The sequence below is a fragment of the Sciurus carolinensis genome, chromosome 12, assembly GCF_902686445.1.
Source record: "Sciurus carolinensis chromosome 12, mSciCar1.2, whole genome shotgun sequence".
NCBI classification, from domain to species: domain Eukaryota; kingdom Metazoa; phylum Chordata; class Mammalia; order Rodentia; family Sciuridae; genus Sciurus; species Sciurus carolinensis.
Window position 1 is genome coordinate 81,743,094 of NC_062224.1, and position 14,379 is coordinate 81,757,472.

General features: G+C 39.7%; 1 protein-coding gene across 5 annotated transcripts in view; it reads right to left on the reverse strand.

The window, feature by feature from the left end:
- Srgap2 (SLIT-ROBO Rho GTPase activating protein 2) overlaps window positions 1-14,379 on the reverse strand; it is a 237,876-nt gene that overhangs the window by 117,881 nt on the left and 105,616 nt on the right. The gene's annotated exons all lie outside the window — the stretch shown is intronic.

The following is a 14,379-nucleotide window of genomic DNA, read 5'->3' on the forward strand; positions in this document are numbered from 1 at the left end:
CATAACTATCTAATGAGAGAGGTGTTATTAACCACATTGGAAAGATGAGGAAAAATGGATGAAAAAAAAACAAAAACAAAAACCCAACCAACCAAACAAATAAAACCTGATTAAGCAATTTTCCTGGGGTTGGGATTGTGGCTTAGTGGTAGAGCGCTTGCCTAACATGTGTGAGGCACTGGGTTCAATTCTCAGCACCACATACAAATAAATAAATAAAGATTCATCAACAACTAATAAAAATATTTAAAAAAAAACAATTTTGCTCTAGGTCACACAGCCAAAAAGTGGCAATACAGGAGCTCAAAAATCACAGAGTGCTCTTAACCACTCAAAAGAATCCCACCGAGGGCACCCAGTCCCCTCCTGCTCCCTCTAATCAGTCAGTGAATGCAAAGAAAGGGAGTTGAGAGTGGCTTGGTTCCAGCAGGTTGGAGGCAGGTGGGCAACTGTGATTTGTAAAGCTGGGAGTTCAACTTGGAATGTTCCAGTTCCACAGTAATAACTATTAACAAATAATCAGACCAGACCGACTCAGGCTTCACAACACACCACACCACCCAGGCTTGGTGGCGCCCGCCTATCATCTCAGCAACTTGGGAGACCCAGGCAGAGGGACTGCAAGTTCAAAGCCAGCCAACAGCAACTCAGTGAGGCCCTAAGAAATTTAGTGAGAACTTTACTCAAAATAAAAAATAAAAAGTGCTGGGGATGTGGCTCAGTGGTAAAGTGCCCCTGGATTCAACTCCTGGAGCCAAAACCAAAACAAAACAACCATACATATACACAAGACCAGCAAATCAAAAACCTCTCAATTCAATCTAAAAAGTTGCTTCAAACCAAAGAACATTACAGTCTAATCTGAAACTGTCCTAAACCTGTCCCTTTCCCTACCCCACGTATCACACTTCCACAGACAAAATCACCAAGACTTATGTGCCAACCTCTGTGACATTATGTCAATTACCTTTCAGGGAAATTTAAAAAGATTTCTATGGAAATTTTAAAATACACTAGCCAGAGGGAGAGATTCAAATAATTAATTCATTCCTTTCAAAATGTTTAGCATCTGGATTAAAAAAAAATGTATATAGAAAACAATCCAAAATTCAAAGGGTGAGAGATTTAAATAAATGTATTTGATGATATTCAATTTTTCCATTGCAAAGAACCTTTCCAAGTCAGTTTTAGTTAACAATATTCTAAAAAAAAAAAAAATCTGCTTTACATTTTTATCAAGTGGTTTCTCTTGGCAAGATTCTCATGTCTTCAGGAAGCAAATAATGCACCAGGCCATTACACTTGCTTTTTAAAATTAGGGCAGTTCTCAAAAGACCTTAAATTTACAACTGATTTCAAACTGCTTCTTAGAGGAAAATGTGGGTTGGGGATCCAAACTATGCTTCATGCACACAAACATGATAAGATTGAATTCCACAAATGTGTAAATGTTTGTATCTTAAATGAACAGGTGCAGTATTGAGAGTTTCAATGGTTATAAAAGTACCAATGTCCCAGTGCAGTGTAGAAAACTAAGACAGACCTCTAATAAAACAGAATGTTGGAGAGTTGAACAAAGAGACAGCTCATAAACAGGGCACCACAGATCACAAGAAGAGGCAGGGAAGTCAAAGGCAATCCAAGGAAATCAAAGTCAATCATGGAAAAAGAATACAAGGTATATATCCCCAGGCCCCCAATATGTATGCCTATATCCCTAAGCACTCTCAAAATAAAGAATAAGCAAATGTGATAGATGGGGGCTGGGGATATACCTCAGTGGGAGAGCCTGGGCTTAGCAAGTCTGAGGACAGGTTGAAGTGGGAACCTTTTAAAATAAGATGCCTTATGACTGACTTAGGCTAATAAAGTGTACTAAGAACTTTTTTTTTTTTTTGCAGGGGGGATGATGCTAGGTAGAGGAACCCAGGGCCCTGCTACCACATGAAGCACAACAGTTATTATGATCAGTTTCACTAAGCATGAGCTTTTACATTATGTTCTGAGAAACTCTGGAATTAACAGAGAATCACATTTCAACTAAAATTGTAAAACATCCATACAAATGAGCAACCCGTTAAAATGAGCAAGGTCTCTGGGCTTAGACAGCACTGCAATGTCTCCTAGGCCACTAGGGGAGCTTCTTTGTATGTAAGCCTCAGAACAAAGAATCACTGCAAGGACCTGAACTTCTTTTTTTGTGGTACTGGGGATTGAACTCAGGGCCTTGTGCTTGCAAGGCAAGCACTCTACCAACTGAGCTATCTCCCCAGCCAGTGCTATTAGAAAGGAGTAGCTCTGCACAGGCTTATTTTTTTAAATTTGAGCCTGTGTGTGCCTCCCTGGAAAAAGCTGTACAGGTGAGCACATAATTCGACAATCAACCAAGTTCAATTATGTATCACAAAAGGCTAACAGACCTATGTTGGGTTCAGGTAGATCACGGTTGGTTGGTGAGAATCAATATTCTCAATATCATATCATTTTATTATCAATTATTGCAATGCTAATTATACAGGTTGGGACTTATTTAATTAATACCTATGAAGGGGAATGGGAAGAGCTGTTAGGGTTAGTGATTCAATTTTAAAACAAAAATATCTTGTTTTTCAAGCACCTGAATCAATTTAAAACTATCCCAAGATTACAATAACTGTGTGAATAATAATTTTCTTAGTAGTGAACAACCCAAACCAAAACCAGAAATAACTTGGATGTTGAAACCAATACAAAACTATAGTGCTTATTCATAACTCTGATTTCAATATTTTTAGTTCATAAACACAGCCTCATTGTTCACATTGATTGACTCGGTAATGAGTAGTTTTTATAAATGTGTGCTTTAAAAGTAGATTGGGTAAAGCATTTGCCTAGCTTGTGTGAGGTCCTGGGTTTAATCCCTGGTACTGCAAAAAATAAAAATTAAAAGTGATTTATGCCTCCCCCCCAAAAAAAAAATCCCACTGCTTCGATCTATTTCATCTATTTGATTTCTTTGTAAGAATTTTACTTTACAAAAGGAGTCTATGACTTAAAAAAAAAAAAAAAAAAAAAAAAACTATTAGAACTTGCCTGTTTCCTCTAGGGGTTCCCAGACTTCCTGTTACTTTTCAATATTTCAGGTTCTCTGAGTTTGTATGCTTTCTCAGATTTGCTCCTCCTTTCCACTGAGGTGTTTAAATTAAAAATTCATTTATTTATTTTTGGGCAGTGGTGGGGTAGGAAAGGTGAAGATAGTGTGGGGAGAGGGGAACGCAAATATACTGTACAGGCAATTTTCCCAGCCAACATGAACAAAGATGAAACACACTTCGGGTTGGAAAATAAGCAAGTCAACGAGACGTGATTTCATAGGGAGCATATTAAGGCTCTGTGAGAGTGGTTTCCTGCTCGAGCGGCTTTGCAGCCTTATTTTATTTGGGGCCGCTGGAGCCAAGGGAACTTCGTTTGGTTGTGAGATTGAAATTTGTCTTTATATCTTTTCCATCTATCATTTGTTTGCACAGTGTCTTTGCTTTCCCCACCCCCAGAGCCCCAGGTTGTGTAATACTTGGGCATTTAAAGCCCAGGGTCTGCATCCCTTAGGAATGTGCTGAACAGCTGCAAACCTCCTCAAACACTAATCCCTAAAAAGCAGACAAAATATCCAGAAGTATTTTTCTTACTTAAAAAATTTTTCAGGGGGAAGATCAAGAAAACATCATACTGTACTGGAGAGGGGATGACTCCAGTCACAAGAAAGAAGACCCAGAGAGTCGCAAGGCGGCTGTGCATCTGCAGAAGGGATTATCACTACAAATGCACTGGAACAGATAAACCTGCGCAGCTGAATCCTAAGTTTCAAAGACATTAGCCCCGCTTTTCTCCCTCAATTTAGACTACTTATGGATGTTCAACAAACTTAGCAACAATGCTCAAAGGGATTTCACTAAAATATCCAGGGTGAACAGCCAACTCCATAATCTTGGCCTCCTGTATTATACTTTCTCCTTTCCATAGCCCCTGTTTGGTTTCAATTATGTCACCTAAAAAGTGGACATGTGTCCCATCAGTGTATATCTAGCTCCCTAAAGATCTTCAATGCATGGCTATAAAATCTTGGAAGCTTTCCTAACCTAAGATGACATGCAATTCCTAATTGCTACGTTCATGGCTCTGCAGATGGCATTGTGGCCCAAGCCTGGCATTAGTAGAAGGGCTTGAGCTTCAACATTTGCTCGGGTTCAGTGTGTTCCTTTTTGGGCTAATGATCTCTGACTCGTGCACTCTCAGGGGTGTTGTGTGGATCGACTGAGCTGATGGATGCAAAAGAACTAGAGCAACAGGAAAGCACTATACAAATGTGAGGAAATATTATTATTTTTATTTCCAAACAAACTAGGATTCAGCTTTCATCAATTTCCAACACACTCCTCACCCAGCCCTGGGCCAGGGCCAAGAGCACAGCCTGCTGAAAATGCACAGTCCTCAGCAAATAATGGTTAGGATAAGATGGCAGCAACAGGCAATTAACAAAGCAGCTGTAAGACTCTGGGAAGACGTGAGGGAGATACCAAGGGGCGAGCAGAATTCAATCTTCCACTGTCTTTCCCTAAGGGACCAGGTGGAACGATCAGTCCTGCATTCCACACTGGGTACTATGTGCTGAGGTTGACAGGAAGGCATCCAAAAGGGAGCCCAGATTGCCAGAATCCTAGATTCCTCAGCAGCTTCCAGACCCCCTCCGCCATCTCAGAATTCCTATCAAACCTGCCAGTCTGTATAGAGTTGCCAAATATCAATATATCTAAGAATAATAGAATTTCTCACTTTTAAAAACAGACATATCTGTGATGATAGACAAAACCCAAATGAGTTCAACACATCACTCGATATATGTTATTAAGCATCCAACTATGAGGAGGATTAAAAAAAATAAGGCGCATGGCTGATAAAAGAGATCGTTTAGTGATGGTTGGATAGGGAGCCAGTGACGAGGAGGCTGGATTATTTTAACCTAAATTCCCTCCTGGCACCTTGATTAAAATGAAATGAACTGAGGCAGCCAAAGAGATTATTTTATTCAGATGAGTGTTATTAGCCTTTCTGGCTTATTTTCTCTATTATGCATTTTGCTGATGCTGACAGAAGCAGACGGGCTGGATAGAGAGGCAAAGCTGCAGCGGATTTATGGTCTGACAGTGCCATGCATAAAATCAGACCCTTGCTGACCCAGATAAGCCAAAGGATGGATTGGATTTGCTGGGGAAGGTGTTAAAAGAAGGAGGGGAAAAAAATTCCCCAAGGTAGGAACTGACTTGAAAAAGATTCTGCCTGTAATGGTGACTGCTGGTTGTTTGACCCAGTAGTACAGTGGAAACCTGGAGGCGTCTTTCAAAGACAAGAGGGTAGACAGGGGCTGGCACACTCCTCTGGGCTTATCACAGCTCTTGCTTCAGCTCTGCCAGCAATGAGACCAGAGTCGGAGAGTTCAGAGACAGAAAAAGTGCCAAAAGCAAAAATAATGTATTTTATGTATGGAGAAGTGAGCTTTCAAATTTTCAAGTTAGTATCACAAACTGTCTTCAGTAACCTAGGCAGATGATTAGAAAGGATTTAAACAGTGGCATACCCACCTTACTCAAAATAGTCTAAATTGTTCCCTATAATCAAGTTTGGGGGAAGAGCTGTATGGAAACAGGATTCTTGTGGCTCTGGATTAGTTCCATAGAGCTTAGCCACACCCTTTGGGGAATGACATGCCCAAGAGCTGGGAGCTCAGGATTCTGCTTTGAAGTAGAGAACTGGACTAGCACCGTGTCTGACATCTGTTAAGTGCTTAATAACAATTTCCTGAATGATTAATGGGACCAAGGTTCTTCTAGGTTAGGTCAGAGAACTAGGAATGACCCTCAAATGGGAGGCACTGTTGACTCACTGGAGTTGACTCAATTTATATCAGGAGAGACCTTCCCTTCCCTTTAACTGGCCCCATGGCACCCTATCACAGGGAAGAGGGGGCAACTGGAGATTTTTCACACTACTCAAGACTATAGACTCCATGAGATTGTAGACTCACGATTTGAATCTCTGCAATCCATGTTTCTTGCCTAGATTTTTGACATCTTAAAATGTCTAAACTCCTCTGAGTCCCTGATCTCAACTTATTTCATTCATTCATTCAACAGATATTAACTGAGCATCTACTGTGTGCCAAACACTGTTCTGTGTACTAGGGATAAAAAGATCATTATTTTTGTTTCTGACCTATTTCTCCCATTTGCAGACCTTTAGGATCAGAGATATGGCTTTCTTATTCCTAAACCGTCCATCACCTGCAACCCACATCTTCTCCTGGTCTTGTGTACACACTGGTGTGGATGAATCCATTGTGAAACTCTGACCTTGCTGACTTAGAAGAGCTGCCTGCCCAACAGCCCTCTTTGTGGTTTCTGCATGAACCTTTCCTTAATTTATACCCATGTCTTGGCATTAGCATGCTCAGAACTGCAGGGAAGAATAAACAAAGTGGCTATTAAACTCTCCTTGTATAATCTAGGTACAAACTAAATGCTGGAGGACAAGGTCTAAGCATTCAATTTCTGTATGAACTGTACAACTAAGGGCCTAGAAATTCACTTAGGAATTAAATACACCCCCTTAGAGCCCCCAAGAATAGGGCTGAGTTGACCAATTCATTCAGTGAAACTAAAGCACCATAGCAAGAGGGAAAGACATCACAAAGGTATGATCGATGGCCAAGGAACATTAAAGTCATACATGTTTCTTGGTTTAAAAAGAATCTATAACCATCTATATCACATTGACAGTTGGGTCCACATATTCCATAGAAAAACCTGCGAACAACTCTACAATTATATCTTCAGTTTTTTTCTTATCTAGTTAATTAAGATGTCACCAGAAACCCCATAAGTAATTATAGAACATGACAAACATACAGAGAGGGAAAGAAAAAAAAAAAAAAAAAAAAACCAAGCAGATGTGTTAGCAGATTTTTAAAATAAATGAAACCTTGGAAGATGACTGAGGCAGACAGTCTGGCTCACCCCTGGTAATTCATTCTAGAGAAATAAATACCTGTCAGTGCCAAAGTGAAATGACGTCACTCAGAAATCCACACACTTATTTTCAAAGCAGTAAACACCCCTTAGGAGCAGGCATCTCCCTGGCACCAGGCATGAGAAGAGAAGCTTGATCTACAGCCAGTAACTCCTCCTGGCTAGCAATGCCAACAAGCCATTCGGAAGAAAGGGTATCCGTAAGGGTATCTCCCCCTCTTGAATCTCTGTTCCTGGGACAAGGAGTCCCCTTACATGGCTCATGACAGCTCATGAGGAAAATCTAGCTCCTGTTTAACCATAGAGCTAAATGGAATGAAATCTACATAGTCATCAGATAAGCTGTGTGCAGCTCATGTGTTATTTTAATATTTATCTTGCCTTTATTGGAAGGAAGTCTCTTGAGGACAGGGTATATTTTGGAATGTTCAATAAACACCTATCACCAAGAATCAGGATTGACTAATAACCGGATGACAGAGCCACAGAAATCCTATAAGTGTGGAGCACAGTAAGACTACGATTCACTTAATGAATAGTTAGTTAATATCTTCAGTCTCCATCTAGCTTGCCTAATCAACTGCTCCAGCTTGGATCTTGTGATCACTCTTTGGGTGCCTGTTGAGTGACCAAATTTATATGCCCATTGGCTTGTGCGCTCTGAACTACAGCATATTATTAACCAGGTTGATATTTTATTGGCAAAACTTTAAAGTGTTGGATGATGTAAGAGATGCCCTACTCAATTTCCAGGTTAGTGGGTCAAATTATTCAGTTCAGGTCCTTAAGGAATCTGAATGAACAATGAACCCCATTACAGCAGGCGGTAAAGCACCCTAAACTATACTTAAGACCCAGATTCAGCTCTGCCACTTAACTAGTCAGATAATTTTGGGTAAGTTGCAAATGTACTCTGGGCCTCGAAATTTCCTTATCTGTTTAAAAATATAAATGGGGACAGCAGATCTGCCCTGCCTGACTCATCTGATCAAGAGAGGATCAAATCAAACAAGGTGATGTCCATAAAAAAACTTTATAAACAGGAAGTGTTCTCCAACTGCAAATCAATATCATCATCATTTCTAATTACTGTAACAACTAATACTATTACTCAACAGCCCACACAATGAATTTACACCCACAAAACAAAGTAGCTGGAGTCTTTACAAACACACCTCGAAATTCCCAGCCTTGTTACTCAATTTGACAATGAACTTGTTTTATAAATGTCCTACTTCATCAGTGCACTAAATAGGAATACATTTTGCCTGTACTAACTTATCATCTGATTCTCTGGAAATTCCCAAACTCAGTAAATCTGCTGTGCCTAACCTAACTGAAACTTGAAAGAATTTTTAAACTGCAAAGCAAAAAGCCAGAGGGTATAAAAAATAGAATCATGGAATTTCAGAGTTAGAAGGGACTTTCAAGATGGTTCAGAGTCTAGACCAAACCTATCATTTTCTAAGTGAGGAGACTGAGACTCAGGGAACCTGAGGTCACAAAGATAGTGGTGCAGCAAGGCCAGCGCCCTGGTCTCCTGACTAGCAAGTGTTTTCTTATTTTGTTGTGGTGGTTGTATTTCGACCAGAAACCCCTCAGCATCTACAAAGGCCTGGTGCTGCAAGAGTTAACGGATGGCGCTCAGAGCCCCAGAGCGCAGAGCTATTCTCAGACAACACATAACAGGAATACCAAGGGTCCATGAACCCAGAGGGAGCAAAACTGCTGGTGCCTAACGGCGCCGGAAAGCATGTTGACACACTGCATGTGGTTACACATGAAAGGCAAGTGGAGAGGAAAAGCAGTTTTGAATCCCACCCTATTCTAATTTGGGACTGGCTTTGGGCACCTACTGGAGGGCTGTGCCACACCCCAGTCACTCTGTAAAATGACCCTTCATTTTCTATTCTGTGGCTTCAGTTAACCCCTTGTCTGCCTTAATAAGGGCTGTGACATTTAAAAGAGAACTACCAAGAAATATGAAGTAGAATAAGATACACTCCATGTTTGTATAAATGTGTTAATATATACCTAAAAAGAACAAATAAATCTTTAATTAAAAAAAGAGAAATATTAAGATTCAGGGGTCAGGATGAGTCTGTAATGAGAGAATACTTAGTCTGTTGCCTTTTTTTTTTTTTTTTTTTTTGGTGCTGGGCATTGAATGCAGGGCCTTCTGCTTGCAAGGCAAGCACTCTACCAACTGAGCTGTATCCCCAGCCCTCTTGGTCTGGATTTAGATGATCCCCTCCACTATCTACCACCTCAAGGCAAGTATGAGATTTGAAGGCTTAAACAGCCAGGTTTGTAAGCTAAAAAGATAATGGTTTCTCCAACTATGAGTCTTGAGGACCCCAAATCACTTTGCATCAGAATGACTAGAGTGCATCTTTAAAATGTGGAATCTCCTGCTCCTCAAAAGAGATTACAATTCACCAGGGGTGGAGCAATGCCCAGAAATCTTCCCTTTAAAGAAGCAGTCCAGGTAATTTTACATATGCCCAAAATTTAAAAACTGATGCTCTTAAAATAACGTTTTTTCAAACTGTAGGATAAAACTCAATAATGGAGTTTTTTTAAAAAAATCAATTTACAACTAGCATTTCTCAAAAAAGGAAACAGAAAAGGGTGGAACGGAACAATAGAACGAAGTAGAAATAGCAGAGTACATCACAAAGAGTAAAGATAAGTACTGTTTTGTGAAAGTGCTGTTCTCAGTTATTTACTTAATAATGTAAACACTTGTATGTGTGTGCATTCCAGCTTACAGATTCATGAACAAAAGGATTACAAGTCTAGGGCAAGGGTCCTAAATTCTGGGAGATGATTACATACCCCAGACCCTTTTGAGAATCTGAGGATTCTCTTCCAAGTATTTTCTTCCAAAGAAAGAAGGGAGGAAGAGAGAAAGATGTATACACATGAATGTCACAATTTACATATAAGTTGAGGGGTCCCTAAATTCTGGAAGTCCATCCTCTGAGGACTTCTTTGTAGGACAGTTCCTATAATGTCTAGTACTCTGGTCATAGTGGGTACCCAATAATTACTAGTGTATGCCAACATCTTCCTCCTGATGGTCATAAATGATGATCAGTATCCTTGTTATGCACCTGTAAGATTACTGCCCCATTATGTTGCTTCTCTTTCTCTCGTATTTAGGGTGACCACAAATGCTGAGTTAAACAGTGTTCTATAGAACATCAGGAGAAAGCCCTTGGCAAATTTCAAGAATGGGGATTCTGAAAATAACAGGGATGCAGCAATGTCACTGCTTCCTAAGGCACAAACTATTTGCCTATGAAGAATGTCTACATGCTCCCTGCAAGGGTAGGTAGTAGGATTGGCATTGTCTTGCATTCTGATCAATAAAACCAATAGAGGACCATTAATTTTATTCCCAAGTGGGTGACTTCTTTGCCCAGTGACAAAGAAGCTCCACCTTCTCTATATGATCAAAAAGGATACAAATTCCTTAGTCCTCTGTAGAGAATTCAAAAAGGGCAAAAACATTTAGAAAGACACCAATAACTCCAGCTTGATTTTTAACACAGTGCCATCCAACTGGTTAAACCATTCAGCACATAGAGTTAAATGGGGGCAAAGGTTTTGGAAACCAGCCTCTGCCACGGGAGGCATACAAAGAGATAGAAAGGGACAAGGTGGAGTGGATGGGGCAGATGGAAGAATGGAGGAGGGAGGACCACTGAGAAGACACAGACTCAAACCCCAAAACTATTCTAAAATTTCCTGATGCTTTTCAGTAATTTGTTTTCATGCAATGGAAATTGGCATAGCATCTAGGAAGCTTTGGGCCCATCTGTTTTTTAACTTAAGCTGTAGGCAAGATTCAGAACAGCTGGAATCAGCAGCACTGACCAGGTTATAAGCATCTGGAAGAAAGAGAAATAAAATGAGCATGTGGGAGATGGAGTATGATGTCTAAGGGAGACTGAGGAAGGGGAACCTGGAAGCTATTTCCAGATGGGAAAGAGAAGATGGCCAGGTCAGAACAGATATAAAAGAGTTTTAGAAGGGTCACAGCATCTGAGTAAAGAAAGTCAACAAAATAGCAGGATATCAGAACAGGGAGACAGCAAACAATCCAGCAACGAGGTCTAACATTCTTCAAGGTTGGATGTCCACGAACAATGACTTAGAACTTCACTCCAAGGGACCAGACCCAAATCATCCAAAGGTCTTATATCAGCATATTACAAAAGTGGAAACAGTCTGCCCAATCACAGCCCAGGGCTGAGATTACAGCTGAATTCTGGGTTCCCTAAATGCAAAGGAGTGATCACCAGAATGGCAGGGAGAATGTGAGAAGAGTAGACAACTTGGTAGAAATGGGTAAGGGAAATTCACAGCATGGTTTGCCCAGAGTTGGAGCTGACCCAGGAATAAGGGGAAATAGCTACAGAAGGGTCCACAGAACACACTCCTCATCTGGCCTATGATCCCAGCACTGATTTCTATTAATGCCCTGATGTAATTTATGGATAAGCAGGTCTCTCACATCTCCTGAGGCCAATCTCTAGTCAACAGAATGGACTAGGCAAAACTTCATTCTGGAGGGGAAAAATTAAATACAAACAAATAAACAAATACTACAGCAGTCAGGCATGGAAGTACACACCTAGAATCCCAGTGACAGGGGAGAGGCAGGAGGATCTCAAATTTCAGTGAGCCCAGCCTGGGCAACTTAGCAAGACCAGTTTCAAAATAAAATTAAAAGAGCTGGGGATGTAGCTCAAAGGTAGAACAATCATGGGTTTGATTTCCAGGATGGATGGATGGATAGATAGATAGATAGATAGATAGGTAGATAGATAGATAGATAGATAGATAGATAGATAGATAGATAGATAGATAGATAGATAGGAAGGACAGACAGAGAGATACAGGCAGTCACACTGAACTTCTGGGGTTTTGGAAAGGCCTAATGAACTAACTTTTGAATACTGTTTTGGCCCTCAAGGTCAAAAACAAAAAGAACTTGAACCAGTATTAAAATCTAGAAGTCTTTTCCAGAGACATGAGTTAGCAAGTTTGGAACTATGTTCTATACAGTCTAAGACTAAGCAACTAATTGAAAATACTACCAATAAGAAGAGACAGTATCTCACTGTTCAGAGAAAGTTATAAATATGGAAAGAGGAGAAAATTAATTGTAACATGTAGCATTTGAGTGAAATTGAAGATACTCACAGGCTTTAATATAGATAAATACAGTATCTGAATTAATGATGGTTCAACTTATTGGGATTTTTTTTTAACTTCATAATGGTATGAGCAATATACATTCAGTAGAATCTGTAATTTAAATTCTGAATTTTTGCAGGCTAGCCATGTGATATGATTCTCTCTGGTGACTCTGGACAATAGCAAAGAGCCATTACTCCTTGTCAGCCATGAGAGATCATGAGTAGAAACAATTGACGCTCTACAGAGTACTGGGTTGCTAAGCTGTGGTGTTCAGTAGGTTGGGTGCATTAAGTGCATTTTTGACTCATGATATTTTCAAATAATAGTAGTCCAGTAACAAATAACACACTCAGCATCCATGGTTTTGAAATACTCTACCATACAAAAGCAACCAGGGCTCTCTGAAGAAAACTCTGACTCCAGAGCCAAAGCAAAGAAAATACAAGATGAACTGGAACATCTTGTGCTAGAAATTAAGGAAGTACTCAAAGAAACGATATGATGCATATCAAAAGGACTTGGGGGCCAGTTTGATGGGACTCCAGTGGCCAAATTGGGGATGACATGATCATTAAAATAAATAAAGTAAATGGTAATAAATGGTAAAAGATTGGGCTGAGTGCTCCAAAAAATGTCAGGGTCAGGAAACACAAAGGAAGATTTGGTAATCACTCCACATTAAAGGAATCTAAAGACAATTGAATGAATTGCATAATCTTGAACCTTCCTTTGCCCCAAAAGTTGCTTATGAAACAACTGGAAAAATCTGGATGTCTATTAATTAGATAATTATTATTGTGTCAATCTTCGTGTCTTGATTTTGATAGTAGAACTGTGACTTTATAAGAAAACAACCTTATTTTTGATAACTACACACTTAAGTATGTATGGATAAAAGGGCAATCATGCCTCCAACTTACCCTCAAGTGTTGCAGAAAAAAGAAGTCTGTGGGTTGTATATGGAGAGAGAAATATAAAGCAAATGCAGTAATACGTTAACATTTTTGGGCAATCTTGGTAAAATGGCATATGGAAATTCTTCATACTATTGAAATTTTTCTGTAAGTCTATAATTGTGTTAAAATTTAAAACAATTTTTTTTTAAAGATTCTCTTCTGGAGGAAAATGAAGTCATTTCTCCCATTTCTCTTTGGCAGTGAGTATATGTTACTTTATGTTCTTTTTTATACAAACCTGTTTTCCACATGACACCAGGAGTCTCCTGAGGGCAGAGGCTTGGCCCTCTCTGTGACCCCAGAACCTGAGCAGAACCTATTGGCCACAGCTGATGCTGAGAATGAAGCGCAGTGCCTATTACTGAATCACAGGTACTACAAGCATCACTCAACGATCCTGGTTCTTTGACCTTGAACTCTATGGTTTATCAGAACACACACACATACATAACAAACTTAAACTTATTTTACATTAAATGGTAACCTTCATGAGCTAGAATTATGGCTTCCTCTTCTGGGTATATTTAATTACTAGCACATCTATAGTATAGAATAGGTGTTCAATAAATGTTTGCTGAGGGCTGGGGATTTAACTCAGTGACAGAATACTTGCCTAGCATGTGTAAATCTCTGGGTTCAATCCCAGCACCCTCCCCCCACGCCAAAAATAGTTTGCTGAAAGAATAATGAATCTCCCACATCAGGATTGGTGTTCACTAACTTTCTACACTAATGGTCAAAATGGCCAGATGTATACTTTTTTTCCAGAAGGAGTAATAATACAATGATGTTCTTAGCCCCCCAGATGATAAGTGATTTTATCAAAGATGTTCAAACCAGTTGCTTCTGGCTAATTTGAATAGAACAAAAACTTGTTCAAACCTGATAAACTGCTTCCCACCCCCCTCATTTGATTAAAGGCAACAATCTTAAAGTTTTCTTTAATTTGGTACCAAGGAAGCCTACTAAAGATACATTACATATATATTTTCCCTTATGGCTTCCCTAACAATGTTGCAAAGTATGTTTCTTAAATGCTCATCATTTGGCTGGAAATTCAGTATATGGATTCCGGGGGATGGAGATAAAGAAGAGGCAGTAATTGGGGTGGGGGTGTGGCTCAGTGGTTAAGCACCTGTTTAGCATGCATAAAT